This window comes from Tachypleus tridentatus, chromosome 10, assembly GCF_004210375.1.
Source record: "Tachypleus tridentatus isolate NWPU-2018 chromosome 10, ASM421037v1, whole genome shotgun sequence".
Lineage (NCBI taxonomy): Eukaryota > Metazoa > Arthropoda > Merostomata > Xiphosura > Limulidae > Tachypleus > Tachypleus tridentatus.
Window position 1 is genome coordinate 80,495,633 of NC_134834.1, and position 13,752 is coordinate 80,509,384.

Here is a 13,752-nt window from a genome sequence, read left to right on the forward strand (position 1 = left end):
AACATATCATTCATCTGAGAGAGTTTCAGAGAGATTTATAGCTAATGTAACATGTTAAGACTAACTGAATTGAACAACTTTATTATTTCTAATTTAACACAATAATCATTTGTTGTTGAAATGAAAGACGGATTTTTTAAAAAAGTAGAGAACAGGGAAAGCAAAGAGCTATTATTTTTCAAACTATATTCAAAATAAACACATACATTTGATTACCAGTAAAACCACTCTCAACCTTGGGAGCATAAAAAAGTGCAAAACTTTGGATTAAACTCTGGACATAACTTTTAGATAACGGATGATAATGATTGTTTGATATGTAAAAGTATGTTCTGCTCATCTCAAAGTTAACAGTGATTTCTTGAATAAAGCACTCAACTGGCACCGTTGTAACCGCCAAACACTTCAAAAACAAGGACTTTATCTTGAAGATAAGAGGAGCAATGCCCTCATATCAGAACTCTCGAGGGTAAGATCGGTCTAAATCTCTATGTTCAAGAGAATCATTTGTTGTGCTCAGTTTTGAAGTTAATGAAACAGACATGTTTTGATTTGTTTTCCAGTGATTCATAAGGTACTTATATTTTATATACACAATTCTTAAGGATTGGTTCGAATTTCGTGAGAGCTATATTCGTTAGTCGTCTCTCTTTTAGCAGTGTAAGACAAGAAGGAAGGCACCAACCCCAGATCTTGAGCTACTCTTTTATCACCGTCCCATTATAACAACCACATGGCTGAAAAGGCAAATATGATTCATGTGATAGGGATTCGAACTCGCGAGTGCCGGGTTATGAGCCTTAACCACCTAACCATGCCATACCCGATTCATAAGGTGTTTATTTTTTATATACATGATTCATAAAATGTTTATTTTTTATATACACGTAAGGAAAGCTTTCAAGACGCTTATAGCCAAAGTTATAGTCAAGTCGTTCTCAAATACTTGTTGTGACGCGATGCATGTTATTTGTTACCAAATAGATTGGTGTACAAGTGCTTTAGAAGTTCTAGGAGTTGATAAGACACAAACATCATGGAATAACAGTAATATGTAAACTCTTGCAGCTAATTCCTAAAGTTTGAACTTCTTGTGATGTTCTGTAATTTAATGTTGTGCGCTTTTGAAAGTGGACATAATGAGTAAAATACCACAGAGCAGCAGATTAAACCAATCATCATCCACGATTCGTGTTAAAGAAACAATAAAATCTTTCATACAAAATTATTGTTCTGATAAAGAACTTACAACAATGGAAAATTCGAAAAGATAAAAATTGATACGAATGGTATTTTGTGAATACAGAAAAATTGTGAACCGTCTTTATATTTGTCAGAATCTTCAAAAATTATGTAGTGGCAGGTAGAGAGCTCCTGACACTTGTTCAGTCATTATCCTGCGCAAGAAATAAGCAGTGAATAAAATTATTTGAGTAACTCAGCAAAAGAGAAAGAAATAAACGGATTAAATAGATAGACGCACTTAATAGGAATGAATAGTCAAATAATTCTTACAATAATCTTTAAACTGGTTCTAAGTAAATATAGAAAAGAGAAAGACCAAATACTACTTGCAAATATATTACAAATAAGATTCCAAACACTGAACGAATTCAAATAACCAACTCAGCACTTGATGTTAAGTCTAGTAAAACACTAGAAATAGAATTATATTAAGCTGTTTGCATGTAAAGCATTACAACTGACAAACTCAGATTATTTTTGTACTAGGATGGCAGCCTCATCGAATGAAGGTAGACCTTTTAAAACACTAGAAATAAAATTATCTGAAATTGTATACGTTAGAAAATTACAACTGACTAAATCAGATCATTTTTTAATAAGGAGTTAAGAAGTGCAACCTCGGACTGATCAAGTAGGGACAAATAGAGCAGCAAGTTTGTCCACAGAAGAAAGTTAAAAAATATCATTTTCTAAATGTTTTGTTCTTGTTGTTGTTCTGAAGTTAAGCACGAAGATACACAATTGGCTATTTGTGCTCTGCCCACCAGGGGTATCGAAACCCGATTTCAAGCGTTGAAATGCTGCAAACATATCACTGTGACACTGGAAGGCAATCCACAACTGAATATACTTTATTTCAACAAACTGCGATTGCACAGCATTATACTTTACTAATGAAAAAGTGGTACTATGATAAGAGAATAACTTTAGTTATTTCTCTATCTGGACTATTTACTTTATGAAAATAACGTAGCGCACGCCGTAACATGGAAACATGGAAGGGTGTAGAATATCAGAGCTCTTCTTCGGAAATAATAAAAAATGAAAACACACCCAGGAAGTGATTAAGATTTTAAATCATCTTTCCGCTAACACCATTTCCTTTGGTTATTAGCTATCACGTGTCTTTTCACTTTGGCAGTAAACTAAATCCAAAAGATATACATTTAAAATTCTCGGATTTTACGACAACTTCACACTGCATGGTTCAATTTTATCTCCTCTTTTCTGTCCATTCGAATTATTTTATCTATTTCCAGAAAACCATGAGAAAAAATACCACTTCTTGCTGAGTGTGCGTTCAGCGTATTCTTAATTTAAACGTAATGGATTTCGTAATATAAATGGCTTACGTTGAATAAATTAATATTTTAAATTTTACGTTAGTTGTTACACAGTTATGTGTATTTCCATGTGACTAAGTAACATATATTTCAAATACACCCTCAGTTTAAAATAGGTTTTGCAGCGAGGCCTAATTACCGCTAAAGTAGCCAAGCTAAACTGTCTCATCTCAAAATTTTGCCAAGAACTACTTTAAATTTTTATATCATGCGTATTTTGTTCATTTACAAAATAACTAATTTTTCTTGCTAAAACTTTTCAAAACGGTTCACGTAATATTTTATATTTTGGATTATAAATAATTAGATACATTTTCTAAATTTGGCTCGTTATTTTTCGTTTTCCAGATTCTAGTTTCACGAGCAACTGTTAAATGTCATATACCCATGTGGTTTCACGTATGTGACGAAGATGTTATAAAATACAACAGTATATTATGTTTAGTGTTCTGTTTTCTTGATATTAAATATAATATCATTATTCTATCACATTCATTTCAGGTATTATTTTTTATTTTTTTTAATATTCATAAACATTAATTTTGTTTGTAGTGTGTGAACATTACCGCTACACACAGGAATATTTTTAACTGCAAAATATATGTTCATCACAGATACGACTCGAGTGCTTCTGCTTTTATACAGAAGGAGTGGCTTAATGAGTCTCTTTAGTTAAAATATGATAAGAAGTGAAGAGTATTATTACAATTGGAAAGATATCTGCCTCTAAGTCAACAGTATAGTGTTCATATGTTTCCACGGTGAGGTATACAGTCTTATCTATTTATTGTTACTTTTGTTAGTATTGGTTATATTATTTAGTATATGAAATACCATTACTTTTAAGTTTTCTTTATTGTGTATTAATATATGTTTCTAATTTAGATTGTCTTGCATTGTTAGCTAAAAACCGACAGAAGGTTGGGCGATCCAAGCCTAAAGTCAACTGTGATCAGATTTGTTGATACATTAGTGAGAGAGTGGTCAATTAGTATCTCCAGAATATCTTCAGTGTTAGAGTCAAAAACGGATTCACATAGCCATCCATCTAGAAAGATAGTGATAGGGTGACCACTGGCGATAATGACAGAGTGTAGAACTGAATGGATGTGACTACGTTAAAGAGATGGAAGATCTATCAGAGAAAGGTACATATGAAAATCGTGAGTACATCTCTACAGGTATTATCTTCTAATGCCCCCCATAAATTTGAAAACACCTCTCAAATAATTTTTACTGACGGAAAGGGGATTTAAATGGAATATTGTGAGTAGAAAATTTAAGAAATTTACTAATGTTGTAATAGTGAGTAAAAAGTATGATTTTAAAACCTAGTTACTATAACATTGGAAAAAAACTTCGAGTTTTACAATACGTTACAGGTTTAACACTAGTTTATTTAAAGTTGTTGTTTTTTTAAAATAACAAGAAATAGTTTACCCTATATTTAAACCGGTAAATAAGATAAAACAATTTTAAGATAATATTAAAGATAACATACAGTTAGCGGAAAAGGCATAACAAGTCAATGTGAATCTGGAAGTATTTATATTAGAAAGACGTAACTTAATCTACATTTTGTTTAAAATTACAGAAACGATATTTAAAAACAAAAGTGAGAAAATAAAAATTCAGCAATAGCAGAACATACACGTTAAATATATGGAGGGAATCAAATATATTAAAGCCAATTATGTTCGTGAATATTTCAAAATATTTTAAGTGTAAAAGAAAGATCATGAATTATTAATAGAGTGGAAACACCAACAAATATCTGTACACGAATGTGGTGTGATCTTTTTCAGAGGTTAATTAAAGGATTTTAGTTAATGCACAGTAGACATTATCCGATAAAAGTTTGTTTGTTTTTCATTTCGCGAAAAACTACGTGAGGGTTACTAACTCTAGCCATCTCTAATTCAGCAGTAAGGAGAGGACACCTACGCATCACCACCCACCGCTTAAACTGCATTGCTTAGTGTTCTTAATAAACATGTTGAGATTTTTTAAGATTAGAACTCAAATCAATTTTTTGTGCCGGAATTAGAGTGAGGAGCAACAAGAAACCGTCATAACCAGGTGGGTTAAGACGTCGACTGGTAATATGAGGGTCGCGGGTTCGAATCTCCATCACTCCAAACATACTCAACCTTTCAGCCGTGGGGCGTAATAATGTGACGGTCAATCCCATTATTCATTGGTAAAAGAGTAGCCCAAGAGTTGGTGGTGATAACTAGCTACCTTCCCTCTAGTCTTACACGACTAAATTAAGGACGGCTTGTGCAAATAGCCCTCCTGTAGCTTTGCGCTAAATTCAAAACAAAACACACGTAAAGAGCGATAAGACATTTAGTGATTTTTTGCTTTGATTGGGCATGTCTTAGTTTGTAAGTGACACAGATGACATTGTTGTGTTTCTGTGATTGAAATGAAGTTTGTTGCATATTAACTTATGAACACTATGGATATACTATGTCACTCTAATGTAAGGAATAATAGAGATAGTATTATGATGTGCGTTTTTTGTTGTTTTTACAGATTTGGGCCATTGATAATAATTAAGGTAACTGCACATGATTTGTTGTAGTTTGGCAATATATCATAGTGGCTTGTAATAAAATAACATCCATAGTTCACTCTGGCTTACCTACAGACAAAATACATGTTTTTAAACCTGCTTTAGAATTCTGAATAATACTCCCATATAAAAACAAGGGCCGTGTCAGAAGGCTATCCTTCTAAATATGGTATCAACAGTTGATGGTTGGATTCCATCATGGAACCTAGGTTGTGACAGATAACACAGTCTTTGTAACTACATATTAAAATGAAACATCTTTAGCAAAGTAGGACATCCCTTTCTCAAACTGCACTATTCTAATATTGTTGGTGATTCTTTATAGATCATAATTATACATTTATTGAAATAAATTTTCGTGTACTCCAACTGGATAACTTAACTCTTTCAACTTGTTTTCTCTTGAAAAAGAAGAGTTTAAATGGTATGATTGAAGTATTTAAGACTATTTATGAAATTCATAGTGTTGGTGCATGATATTTGTCTGTATTTAATGGTGAGAATGGTAAGACTATTAGACACAAATATACATTTTGGCAAGATAGGAGTTATCTTCATTATCGACAGCTTTACTTTTGAATACATTGCCTTTAGATGTTGTATATTCAGTTAATTTTAAAAGAGTTTAAAGGAAAGCTAAATATTTATTTGAATGATAAGGCTATGAATTTTTTAGCGTTTTGTTTAATTTCGAGTGAAACTATAGGTCTACTCAGATGAACCAAAATATCTCTTGTTGTTCTTTAACATTGTTATAGGGAAAGTGTAACATGATTATGTGGTTTAATAACTAGTTAATAAGCATAACCATGTTTGTAACTGTTCTGAACTACTAAGACTTGAATATAAATCTAGAAAGCGAAGAAAGACTTAATGTAAAGAAAAAAATTTAAATGTCTTAATATAACTTTTGGTTAACAGTTAATGATCTTACTTAACATGCTTTTCTTTAATTTCATCTGTGTGACTACTTATGTGACAGGCATGGTCAAGCTGTGTATAAGATGCGTAAGCTTCTTATGTTTGTTTTCACTTACAAAAAATTGTACATAGTGATAACATTACATTAGAAAATTGAAAGAAATTGCTTATATGTATTTATAACGAATACAAAGACATACTTATAGGGTAATCTAATGATGAAGAATGGTCCATAACGAAAACACAGAAAGTTTTATAAGGCAATCTATTAATGAAAAACAATCCCTAACCACTTCGATAACTGTATTAGTTACAAATCAGATCCCTTGATGGTATTGTTATATAGAAATAATATCACAAGGCTACTTAAAAATATGTAACTGACTGTTTAACTTATATTTTGATATTTATTCGATTGTTAAAGTATTAGTTCAAAAATGAGACCTTCATCCTTAGAATTAAAGTTGATATTAAGGTTTACTTAAACTGGAGTTTTATGGTGCCTTACAGCAATGATTTGAATACAAGGATCTTTTAATAGGTTTGTAAGTCTGCATTACTGTTCAAGAAAAACAAGAATGACTACCTGTTTATACATTTGTCATTCAAAAGTGTATTTATCCCAACTAAATTTATAATTTTGAGAAAATGTGTTTTTAAAAATAAAGTGTTATCTTAGCGAATGAGACAGATGTTCTTAGAAGTACGTTTCTCCAGCTACTCCAGTTCATCAATTATTTAGTTCAACTCTAAACATTCTAAATCAAACACATTTATATTCTGACAAGGAAAATAGAATTAATATCTACTTAAAGGACCTTTAGCAATAGCGACCACTTCTAACGATTAAAATATTTTTACTCAGATATTAATAGAATTAATTTTCAATATTTGACAATTCATCAACACAAAATTGTTCAAGTTTATTTACATTCCGAGTAATTCTCTTATGTACAGCCTCTTTCAAGTAATAACAACGAATTTATATCAAATTTAAGTTGGAACTGTGATTAGGTCTTACCAGACTCTTGCTTATATTATTATTAACCATTCTTAAGTAGATTTTGATGCATGCTTTGGATCATCATTTTGTTAGATCACACAGTTGCAACTTAAACTAAATTTTGTATTTAAGGGCTTCAGGTTATTGGCCAGTTTACTGGAATCCTTTCTGCCGTGTATAGAAACTAAGCTTTTAACGGCTAGAGCAGATATTCTTTACGTAAGCTTTGCACAAAATTAAAAAAAACAAACAAACTTGATACAGAGAAAGTTGTGATAGTACAATGAGTTTTGCGCTTCTTGATAGCAGAAGCAAAAGTTAAAACTGGAAATACTTGGAAATATTTCTGTATTGTTCTTCATTCTTATGACATTTTACAAAAGACATTTGGATAACTCTTTAGTTTTTTATCACATTGACATGAGTAATCATGCTATGCTTCACTCACTTTTAATACTAGCATAAAATCCGGAATTTTCTAGCTTTTACTAGAATTAGGAAATGAATTAGCTTATTTTTGTACATTGTTGGAAAAAAAATTATTGTAAGAACTTTTTTCTTTCAGGTTAACCTGAAGATAACCTTGGAAGTTCGAAACGTTGTTCTCCGCTTATCAAGAAAAGTGTTGATACCCGTACCAACCGTCATGAGATACGATGTAGAATCTATGGGTATGAGTATTTTTAAAGTTGTATTTCTGGATTTTCTGAAAAATATTTGCTAAAATAAGTAACTGTGAACATCTATTTCCTGTAATATTTGCCTAATTTGCAAGAACTAACTTCTTGTTATAAATGCTTTCATATAATTGTTTGCTTTGAAAATTTTAAGGATATAATAAAATTAAGCAATTTTCTTTTAATGCTTGTGGAAAACTGAAAAGTTTCATCAAATGTTTTAAAATAAAAACATAATTGCATTAATCAATAATTCACGTACATAAAACAAATATCTATATTTAATTTTTCTGGAGATATCAAATAATGAGATAATTTGTTCACAAAACTAATTTTAGTGCAGCCAAAAATCACATCAAACGGCTTTGCTTGTGATAATTTATTTGTGCACTGTAAGTACACGCTAATTATTATTTAATACGCCACTATTCTTTCTCATCTTCCAAGTGTACAGAAAGGCTGACATATAGTCTAAACCCAGCTTTTCATCTTTGATTAGTAATTACGCATTACCATTTTTTGGCTGAGAAAGCAACACAATAACCACTTCAGTATTTCAATGTAATGCTATAGTTTGAAATTGAAAAAAAAATACAGCTACGTTCTCATACATATTTCACTAATTAAAGTTCAGTTTGAGACTTTGTCCAAATACATGATGTTTGGCTTAAACGTTGTATCATAAATGAAACTATAGAAATAATTTAACTTGACCTTAAAACAAATAAGTGACCTTCCTGTAAAATTTTACAACATTTACATAAATATAAATTCCTTTAACTAATTACTTAATGTGAGGGGAAACAAAACTCACCACAACCATGATAAAAACTGGAATATTTTCAGCTCTGTACATAAGTAATGCCTTGCATATGTTAATAGTTTGCACTCGACGGCTTAAGGGCAACCTGGTTCATAATTTTAAGGATTTATTCCCAGTATAAGAATATAGAACATACTATTGCAATTTTTATGATTTCAAATGCTATGATTTGAAAGTCGCTCACGGATCGATAGAAACACTTTCGACATATCTTTAAAATGTTCAATGTAAATGTAAAATTAAGATTTTTTTTATTCTTCTAAGAGAACGTAAACTCTTAAGGTTGCAATTTTTATATTTACAATGTTTTAGTATAAATGAAACTGACATTCTTTAAGAACTTTTGTATCCTATACAGGTTATTGTTTTGTTTTGTTATTAAGCACAAAGGGATATCTGTACTTTGCCGACTACGGGTATCGAAATACGATTACTACTAATATTCAAAGATAGGAAATAAGAGTCATCAGATTACTGAACATAAGGAATATCAATATTTTATATTCATAAACATCAACATTTGTCACTAAGACAAATAAACAAAAATACTTTTCTTTATTAAAACATTTAGCTTATAAACAACAAATTTATCCACAGGTTGTTTGTTTTCGAATTTCGCGCAAAGCCACACGAGGTCTATCTGCGTTAGCCGTCAATAATTTATTAGTGTAAGACTAGAGAGAATACAGCTAGCCATCACCACCCACAGCCAGCTCTTGGGTTACTTTTTTACCCACGATTAATGAGGTCGATTGTCACATTATAACACCCCCAAGACTGAAAGGGCGAGCATATTTGGTGCGATGGAGGATTCGAACCTGCAACCCTCATATTACGAGTCGAGTGCCTTAACCTCCTGGCCATGCCGGCCGCTAATCCACAGCTGTCGAGAGGGAACTGAAACTAATAAATAAGGCTGGTGAACATAGCTATGTTACTACAAAAACCTTTCAATAAACTTGTACATAACAAATAAGATGTTAGTTGGAAACACGGTCTAATAGAAATAACAGAGTTTCAAGAAACAGTTTTGTTAAAATTATCCAATGAGCTACTATTTTTGTGTTAATAAAATATTAGTACGAATTTCAAAAAATGTGAAGTAGAAACAGAATACAGTATTTAGAAACATTATTTAAATAACAAATAATAGACGTGTTAAACAATTCACGAAGCTAGCATTTTTAGTCGAAAGAAACAATCAGTTTCATCAAAATCAAGAATGACTATTGTATTAATTTGTATTACGAAGTTCATAGAGACATCTCGTTACATGTGAACTTCACCTATAATATTTTTAGAATACCATGTTCAGGTGATATCATATTATGATATTTGTTTAATGATGAAACTTAATGAAATGCTGAAAAAATTGTATCTTTATCTAAGAGTTACAAAACATCAGGTGAATGAAGTTTTAAAACGTGTTTTCAGTGTAATGTAGGGAAAAACCTTTAAAGTTTGTATCGTTTTTACATCATAAAAAAAACAAATACTTAGCACAATAACGCTAAAGTTTTTAACATTATGCCACATGTAAATTGTACAGTTTTTCGTACAATAAAATTAGTATTCCACATAATCATGCTAAAATACAAAAACTCTAAAACTTTAAAAATTTTAGCAAAACAACTGTTTACGTTTTAAGAAACCAAGACACCGAAAGCGGAATGTACCAAATTCAAGTCGACATAACTCAGTTGAAGGTCATTTAGCGACTGTTGAAGGTAGTGAAGCACTTTATCTCAATGATTCCCTCCATATAACAGCTGGAATTAAATAGAAAAGTCACGGAAACGTAACGTGCTGTTACCTAAATGGTAATGTTATGTGGAGACAATACTTCTTATTGATATGTCCTACAATTCTACAGTGGGCATTTCTAACCCTTCAGATTAGCGTCAGAAGTGTAACTATATAAATTATTATATCTTTGTTTCTCTAATTAAATGTCTTTAAAAACAGCATCATTTTAATTATCTGGTACATGTTCACGTATTCTTTGTCTCTGTACCTTCTTTATTCATCTCTGAAGACATGTTTTGACCTTTCTTTACCAAATCAGAAACAAATTTTGCACCCGTAAAACCATTTTTTTCAACTTAATGTTAAGTGTTACTTCAATAAACTTACATTTATGGATGTTTTTTCCTCAAATAATAGTTTTTTACATCACCAGAACTATCAGGTACACTTAACCTAAATACCTGAACTAGATGAAGTACTCTCAGGTACACTTTACCTAAATACCTGAACTAGATGAAGTACTATCAGGTACACTTTACCTAAATACTTGAACCAGATCAAGTACTCTCAGGTACACTTTACCTAAATACCTGAACTAGATGAAGTACTCTCAGGTACACTTTACCTAAATACCTAAACTAAATAAAGTACTCTCAGGTACACTTTACCTAAATACCTGAACTAGATGAAGTACTCTCAGGTACACTTTACCTAAATACCTGAACTAGATGAAGTACTCTCAGGTACACTTTACCAAAATACCTGAACTAGATGAAGTACTCTCAGGTACACTTTACCTAAATACCTGAACTAGATGAAGTACTCTCAGGTACACTTTACCTAAATACCTGAACTAGATGAAGTACTCTCAGTTACACTTTACCTAAATACCTGAACTAGATGAAGTACTCTCAGGTACACTTTACCTAAATACCTGAACTAGATGAAGTACTCTCAGGTACACTTTACCTAAATACCTGAACTAGATGAAGTACTCTCAGGTACACTTTACCTAAATACCTGAACTAGATGAAGTACTCTCAGGTACACTTTACCTAAATATCTGAACTAGATGAAGTACTCTCAGTTACACTTTATCTAAATACCTGAACTAGATGAAGTACTCTCAGGTACACTTTACCTAAATACCTGAATTAGATGAAGTACTCCCAGGTACACTTTACCTAAGTACCTGAACTAGATGAAGTACTCCCAGGTACACTTTACCTAAATACCTGAACTAGATGAAGTACTCTCAGGTACACTTTACCTAATTAGAAATAATTCTACAAATCTAAACAATGAAAACATTGTGACTGAAGAAGAGAAAAAGGTGTAAAATTGGTAAATTAATTTGTATATAAAACTAGAATAAATAAACAAGTAAGCTTACTTTATTTGTAGACAACCCTACCCAGCTAGTACAAAGGCAAGTCTTCGGGTTTACAATGCTTCGTTCCCCCTTGTTGGGCTCAGCAGATGGCCCGATGTGGCTTCACTATAAGAAAACACGCACATTCCTAAACAAGTTAATATCCCGAAACAGTTACTTCTGAATAAATACCTTAACCCTGTTAATTAAAATTATTCTACCTAAAAGCCTCTTGTATTTGTTGTTTTCCATTAGAAGGAGCAAGCACTGATTCTGCTCTGTTCATGGATAATTTATATATATATATTTGGTTGGAATCCATGTGATACCATAAAATATTTCCGTCTCTTTAATTAATCTGTGGAAAGTCAATTTCTTAGCGTGCACAGTGGTTGGCAGGAGAGTGCTGATCTTACCACTGGTCAACAGTTCAATCTTAGTAATGGCAGCAGATATCCTCAGTAGTTTTACCGTAAATACAAAATAAAATTGCACTCAGTTTCAGATATTTAAGTTTGTACAATTATTTATTTTCAGCATTAGTACCATTATTTTTAATTATTCTTTTATGTGTGTTATTGGAATTTTCTAGAGATAGAATGTTTTCTTGTTTCCGAAATTATTCCCTGGTTGGACAATGGTAAGTCTACGGACTTGTAATATCAAAAGTGAATATTCAGCTTTACCTGCGTGCACATCTTTTCAAATACGTTTGTTTGTTTGTTTTGAATTTTGCACAAAGCTACACGAGGGCTATCTGAGCTAGCCGTTCTTAATATAGCAGTGTAAGACAAGAGGGAAGGCAGATAGTCATCACTACCCACCGCCAACTCTTGGGCTACTCTTTTACCAACGAATAGTGGGATTAACCGTACATTATAACGTCCCCACGGGTGAGATGACGAGCATGAGAAGGTGTTTATGATGTTTTACGTTATTAATTTTGTAAGGTGTTATGTTGTGATTCTTACTCACTTTTATACATCTCCCAGAAGATCAGCGGTACCTTTACGAACTTACAATCCTAAAACTCTGAATTCGATTTCCTACTGTAAAACCATCTCGGCTCATAGATTGTTAACCATTTCACTAGGTGAAATATTCGGTTTGTGAGTCGATTATTGTATTAGTTTATTTACAGTTCTATACGCTGGAAACTTTACCGTTTGTTACATGTGAGTCATGCTAGTTTAAATGCCAAACTCACGTATTTAGAGGATAATCAAAATGTAGATATTTAAAACTGTCAAGTGAAAAGTGCGTGAGCTTTTACAAATGTCAGCTTCAGTCAATTGAAGTCTGTTTGAAAATTAGTGAATAACCTGGTATTTTTAAATGATTAAAAACAATGTTACTCGTTTATTACCTATTACGGTTTTAATGCTTATTATACATGTGATGGACTTGATATTTTAAACCTTCATAAATAACTTTTTTTTTCTCATTCGGTACTTAAGCTTCCAGAATTGCGTCTTTCAATATTACACGCAAAAATGCCACATTATATTAGAGTTTTACTCTAAATTTCAAGGATGGTTCCCTACAGTGGACATGAAGCAAGTTGCCCATTCGTCACAAACATGTGACAGAAATTATTGTTTGTTATAAATTTTTTAAGCATTAGAAGTGACGTTATGGACCAGTCGTCATTATCTCTACTGAGAGCTAATAACGTTTTTGATGATACGTTATTTGTTAAGACAAACCATATGTAAAAATAACAACTCAAGTTCAGTTCCTTACGGGGATAAAACAACTTTCAGTTTATTCTTCTTGTAATGAGAGTAAAATATTAAGAATATTTTCATACTTATGGCACAAGCTGTTGCGAATAAAAATCAATGTTCTTTTTATGTTATGTCCAATACGATGACTTAAAACAACTTTTTAATTTTTTTGTCACTGTTAATCAGTTTATAACTTATTCTTTTCATACGTTTTGGTCAGTAGTCGGATATAGTGATCAGGAAAGATCTCTAAAGAGCTATTCTGTGTATTGTTCTTAGCAGAGGTTCGAGCCTAGATATTCTTGATGGAAATTCGG

The 13,752-nt window shown here is 31.8% G+C and overlaps 1 protein-coding gene across 6 annotated transcripts in view; it reads left to right on the top strand.

Annotated features, from left to right (window-relative positions):
* Positions 1-13,752, top strand: part of LOC143229683 (uncharacterized) — a 43,467-nt gene that overhangs the window by 25,282 nt on the left and 4,433 nt on the right. The window contains exons 1-3 of one of the 6 annotated variants that reach the window (XM_076462376.1): positions 2,343-2,567; positions 3,492-3,736; positions 7,656-7,761. The gene's annotated coding sequence lies outside the window, so the exon portion shown is untranslated. Of the gene's footprint in view, positions 1-2,342; positions 2,568-2,602; positions 3,090-3,136; positions 3,350-3,491; positions 3,752-7,655; positions 7,762-13,752 lie in introns of those variants that run through there. The other 5 variants (XM_076462375.1, XM_076462377.1, XM_076462373.1 and 2 more) reach the window with 5 other exon arrangements.